This window comes from Myotis daubentonii, chromosome 7 (assembly GCF_963259705.1).
Source record: "Myotis daubentonii chromosome 7, mMyoDau2.1, whole genome shotgun sequence".
Taxonomy (NCBI): domain Eukaryota; kingdom Metazoa; phylum Chordata; class Mammalia; order Chiroptera; family Vespertilionidae; genus Myotis; species Myotis daubentonii.
In genome coordinates, this window is record NC_081846.1 from 22,416,828 (window position 1) to 22,423,432 (window position 6,605).

Here is a 6,605-nt window from a genome sequence, read left to right on the forward strand (position 1 = left end):
TGTGGGGCATTGGGGCTAGGAAGTGGGTTCCTCCTCTGAGGGCCTCTCTCATCTTTGTCAGATGGCAAATGAAGGAAAATAGAGGCGGGTTGAGCTTACCTTTCTTGCTTGTACCAGCTTCAGTCAGGGTGGTGTTAGAGTTAGAAAGGGCAGTTGCAGCCAACTAGCTGGGAGGCTGGGGATACGGGGTTTGTGGGTGGTTCCGGGAGAGTGACCAATATGTGTCCGGACGTCCCCATTTGAGACCCAGGAGCCTCAGGCAGGTGGGGACCTGTGATGATCCTCTTGAAGGTGTGCCATGGGCTTGAGGGCTTGGGACCTACACTTGTCCACAGGGTGAGAGACACCTGTTTCTGCCTGTGGTTTGAAGGTAAGTCCAGGTGTGCAGCAGCCCAACCCCCTCATCCTGCTGTGTCTCCTGTCTCTACGTCTTCTGGTGCCAACAGGATCCCAACCTGGCTCTGGTGGCTGCCCACCCCCCTTCCTTGGCATTCCTGGGGCCTGAGTCAATGTCCAAATCAGGAATGCTGACCCAGCTGCGCTAGCTCCTCTCTCTCTGCCCCTCCCCTTCCTCTTTTTCTTCCAGTCTCTTCCATCTTAGTCTCTGGCCCTGGAGTGGACACTTGGTAATGGATTACTGGATTTCTTGCTGAATTCATTGAATACATTTTCCATCCTCCCTCAAAGCCCCTGTCCTGCCTAAGGATGGGGGTGGGGAAGAACACAGCAGGGAAGAGACTGTGCCCATCCATGTGTCTTGGATAGTGCAGGGGTGAGTGCAACTCTCCTTTCACAAGATCCCTGTCAGATGATGGAACTTCTAAGGCACAGCTAATGGGACACCTCAAATGGTAGAAAGATCAAGTGGACCATCCCTGAAGGTATCCGATGCATCAGACTTGGAAAACCCCCACCCCTTTTGCTCCCCAGGCCACCCTCACAGACAAACCAGATACACATCAGCTCACACCATCACCTTCTCTTGCAATACTCTGTGGTCCCTCCACCTCAGATATGGTTTACCTACAGGGCCAGTAGGCACCTTTTCAGTCTTCCCTGATTGCATCACCCTCACTGCAATGGTCTGACAGTGAGTGTTCTTTGGACGCATTTCAGCATGCACTGGACTGGCATTTACATAATGAATCACATGAAAATATCTTTTATCTCTAAGTAAACAGTGGGCACCTTGATGATCAAATTTGTTGGCTGGATGTGATGCAAAGCCTGTTTGGGGGTCAGGCAGACCTGATGAAAATATATGCTCTGCCCTTGGCTGGCCATATGACCTTGGCAAGCATTGCTCACTTTCTTCCCGCCTGTTTCCACAAATGTAAAATAAAGATAAAAGCATTAGGTGGCAGAGACTACCAGTTGCCTCCCAAAATCTATTTTCCTCCTCTTCCTTTAGTAATAGAATCACTTAAATTTTAGTGGGAATGGCTGCCTGTTATAAACAGAAGTTCCCATCTATCTTGCAGCTAAATATGGCCTTGTGGCTAAATTTTGCCAATGACATATATGAGTGGAAGTGATGTGAGCAACTTCCAGGTCAGGCCTTAAAAGAACGAAACATAAGTTCTCCTTTTCACCCTCTGCCGACTGGAATGCTAATGTGATGGCAGGAGCTAGAACAGCTATCTTACACCAATGATGAAAGATGTTTATTAAGGGTTTCATAGTCACCCTACCAGGTTTGGATTGTCTATAGACTCTTATAAAAGAGAAATATAAACTTTCTTAAGTCATTTGAATTGGGGTCTTTGAGCCCTAGCCAGTTTGGCTCAGTGGATAGAGTGTCGGCCTGCGGACTGAAGGGTCCCAGGTTTAATTCCGATCAAGGGCACATGCCCGGTTGTAGGCTCAGTCCCCAGTAGGAGGCATGAAGGAGGCAACCGATCAATGATTCTCTCTCATCATTGATGTTTCTATCTCTCTTTCCCTCTCCTTTCCTCTTTGAAATCAACTAAAATAAAAATGAAGCCCTAACCGGTTTGGCTCAGTGGATAGAGTGTCAGCCTGTGGACTGAAAGGTCCCAGGTTCGATTCCAGTCAAGGGCATGTACCTTGGTTGCGGGCACATCCCCAGAAGGAGATGTGCAGGAGGCAGCTGATTGAGGTTTCTCTCTCATCGATGTTTCTAGCTCTCTATCCCTCTCCCTTTCTCTCTGTAAAAAATCAATAAAATATATTTTTTTAAAATGAAAAAGAACTCCTGGGGGCCCAGTCCTAGGGGTTCCCCACACTTAAAAAAATAAATAAATAAAAAGGATCTTTTTTTTTTTTTCATTGCTTAAAGTATTACAAAGGGTATTACATATGTGTCCATTTTTTTTCCCCCCGCCCTAGACAGTCCCCTAGCCTCCCCTATCCCCCGGTGTCTTATGTCCATTGGTTATGCTTATATGCATGCATACAAGTCCTTTGGTTGATCTCTTACCCCCCTACCTCCTGCACCCACCCTCCCCGGCAATAAAAAGGATCTTTGTTACAACAACCAAACATGTACATTAACTATTGCAAAATTTGGTATCTGGAGGCAGCACTGCTTTAAAAGCCTAAGACAAGTGTCATTGGTTTAGAGAATGGACAGAAGAAAGCAAAGAAAAATATTGTATGCACGTAAGCTGGTGACCATTGTTATGTTACAGCAAAACATAGGCCATGTCTGTCATCTATGACCCCTTGAAAGGTAAAGCATATGTAAACACTCATGGAAACTGAGCGGAAACACTGAGATTGTTGTTGGCTGCTGCTTGCTGCTACAAGCAAAGTCCCACAAGACAGATGCACTCAGGCTAGTTCTAAGAGGTAGTTTGGAGCAGGCAGGCCTGGCAAGGGCTGTATCTGTGGTCCCAAATCTTTCTCAAGCTCACCCTGTTCAGCAAACAGTGCAAGCCGGCTCAGTGGGCAGAATAAGGAAGTCCCCTTCAGAGCCAAGCATATTTGTTTCAGCTGGCCTCAAGATAGCCACCAGCAGTGAGAGAAAGATTAGGAAGTACACCAAGTCCAGCGTATTCAAGCATAAAAGTTATCTCTGTATGAGCTCATTGGCTGTGGTTACTCAAATATGGAACCAGTCAGAAGACTTCTAAGATTTTAAAGATATTGTTTTCACAAAGAAACCACAATCTGGTCAGCAAACCCTGGTTTGACACCCCCACCCCAGTTATTCCCACTCCCCCAAATCTGCACCAGCAGGAGGAGGGCTGTGAAAGTTATAAGGTCTGCAAGAAGGCAGATATGTTCTTTGATGCAGCTGCAGAGGATCTTGGGTAAAGAAAACTTCCCAGGAGGTAATGCCAGAGGCCACAGGGGAGAGTAGACAGGGGAACACCTCCCAGACAGCAGAAGCGGAGCGGCCAGAGGCATTACCCAACTTACTCCGTGGCTAGGAGGCAGCTTTGCGGTTCCTACCCGACTGGATTTAGTAACTGTTAAGATCCAGTGACTGCTGGGTATTTGCTGTTCTTTCTTGTTGAGTGGATGTATTTGTTTGTTATTATAATTAGAATTTTTTCCAATTACAGTTTACATTCAGTATTACTTTGTATCAGTTTCATGTGTATAGCAAAGTAGTTAGACAATCATATAATTTACAAAATATCCCCCCTGATATTTCAAGTACCCAACTGGCACCATACATAGTTATTGCATTATTAGTGGCCCAGTGCACGGATTCGTGCACATTGAAAGGAAATTAATTACCACAGCTCAGCAGTATACCAGATTCAGGACCGACAGTGCCCCAGCAACAGCTGAAGGTGGAACACATGGCCCCCATGAGGAATCAGGCTCCTTCCTCTCTGGTTCTGGGGTGCGTCACCCAAGAACCGCTGCTGCTAAGTCACCACAGCTTGGCAGCTCCTGTGTCGAGTGTCTGCCCCCTGGTGGTCAGTGTGCATTATATGTACCGACTGGTCAGATGGCCAGCCAGTCAGATGGTCATCTAGCCTTTTATATATATAGACTAGGGGCCCGGTGCACGAAATTCGTGCACTGGGTGTGTGTGTCGGGGGAGTGTCCCTCAGCCCAGCCTGCCCCTCTCACATACTGGGAGCCCTCAGGCGTTGACCCCCATCACCCTCCAATCGCAGGATCGGCCCCTTGCCCAGGCCTGACGCCTCTGGCTGAGGCGTCCGGCCCGGGCAGCGGGGACCCACAGCTGCAGCGGCCCCACGATCGTGGGCTTCACTTTAGGCCCAGGCAAGGGACCTCTAGCTCCCAGGACTGCCAGCTTCGACCGTGCCCAGCTCCCATCGCTGGCTCCACCCCTACTTCCTGCTATCACTGGCCAGGGCAGAAAAGGCGCCTGATTCTCCGATCATGGCTGGGGGGCAGGGCAAAGGTGGCCCCAGGGTTTCCAATCACTGTCAGTGGCAGGGGGCTTCTTCCTGCTTTCCCTTTCGCCTCCCTGCATTGTGCCTACACATGCAAATTAACCGCCATCTTGTTGGCAGTTAACTGCCAATCTTAGTTGGCAGTTAATTTGCATATAGCCCTGATTAGGCAATGAAAAGGGTAGCTCGTACGCCAATTACCATTTTTCTCTTTTATTAGTGTTGATTATTGACTATATTTCCTATGCTGTACTTTATATCCCCATGATTATTTTGTAGCTACCAATCTGTACTTCTCAATCTCTTCACCTTTTCACCCAGTTCCCCAACCTTCCTCCCCTCTGGTAACCATCAGCCTTTTTTCTGTATCTCTGAGTCTGTTTCTGTTTTGTTTGTTCATTTATAGTGTTCTTTAGATTCCACATTAAGAGAAATCATATGATATTAGTCTTTTTCTGACTTATTTCACTTAAGTGTTGCAAATGGTAAGATTTTGTTCTTTTTTATTGCTGAGTAATATTCTATGGTATATATGTATACATGACCTACAGTCTTTGTATCCCTTTTTGGATGTCTTGAGTTTATCTTGTTCTTTCTCCACTGTTGTTTATGAGGAATGGGTGGGCCAGATTGCCTGCCTTTGGTTTACAAGTCACTAGACCATGAGGACCTCATCCGCACCTGGTCCCTCAGAGGTCCTAGGCTCTGGGCTGGTGCTGTGTCTTGGAACCCTGCCTTTCCTCCCTCTGAGGGATGCTTAATGAGCTTGTAAGGGGTGGACAGATGTTGAACTCTGGCAGAGTAATATCTATTTCCTCCTCCTTCTTCCTCTATTAGTAAACCCTTACAATTTTAACTAAGAGCAAGATTATATTTCCCAGCTTCCTTTGCAGATAAGATGGCCATATGACTAAGTTTGGCCAATGGGATCTGAGCAGCAATGTTATATGTAACCTTTAAGGGTGCTGTTAGATGGAAGGGGTTGATTTCCCTTTTCCTGCTGACTAGAATTAAGATCTGATGGTGGGAGCTGAAGCAGCCATTTGAACCTAATGGTAGAAGATGCAAGTTGAACATGATAGAACTCCCCACCCTCGTGCTGGCCTGCCTACCTATCCCTGGACTGCTGTATTATAAGGAGAAATAAACTTCTATTTTGTTGAAGCCACGGACAATCGGAACCTTTGCTACAGCAGCCAAACCTCTCTTTAAGCAATGCACTTGCACGGCAGGATCAGGGTAGGATTAGAAATTACAAGTGCAAAGAAGGATGCTTCCCATTTATGCAGTGCTTAAGGTTGTGTGCAGTATCCCACGTAATCCCTCACAATCCTATGTGGTAAATACTTTCATTATTATAATTTTACAAATGAAAAATCAGGTCACAAAGAGATTAAATAACTTGATTAAAATCTCAAACCCAGTGTTGCTGGGCTCTTGCATCACACTTTCAACCACTAAGCTTCATGTAAATAAAGCACAGACCTGGCATGTAGTATATGCTTGTAAGTGGTTACTAAAAGGATTGCCTTGATGTCTGCTTCTGGTCCTCATAGACCTCCAGCTATGAGGCTTTGAAGGCAGGCAGGCACGAGGAAGCGGCTCTTCGCTAGTCATCTTGGGGTGGCATCAAGGGTGGGACAGAGGAGGGCTCTAGTGGGGACAGACGCCAGCACTGCTCAACACTAAAACCATAGCGATTTTCTGGGTGTCAGAAAGGAGCGCTTGGCCTTGCCCTAGCCCTTCACCTCTCAGAGCTCCCACACCGGCTCCTGCTGCCATCCCAGCCCACTCATCCTCTTAGGGCAAATCAGCAGAAGGTACTGGCTTTGGTTGGGAATCAAATACTCCTTGGGTGTTTGGTTTTAGTTTCTGGTCGTGGTATCTTATTTCTTGAAACCCTGTTTCTTGGCTTGCTCTCAAAAGGAGATGTGATAAGAGCACTGCATCCTGGCCCTGGCCTGGATTTGGCTGCCATCTCTGGGTAGCTTATTTGTCTGGAACATGGGGTCGGGATCCTCTGTAACTGTTATTTTTATATTAGAGAAAGAAAAACAGCTTGAGGAGGCCAAGGGAGTAACCTGGATGAGACCCCTTACTGATATGTTGTAAATGGTGGCCCCTGTGCCAGAGTGGCTGGGAGAGCAGCCGTCATGTCAGTCCCCAGACACTCCAGCTCCTGTCCTGTCTGTGTGTGGCTGAAACTAAGCAGCGTCAATGCCCGTGTTCCAGACGGACTCAGAATCTTGTTAATGTAGTTTAGTC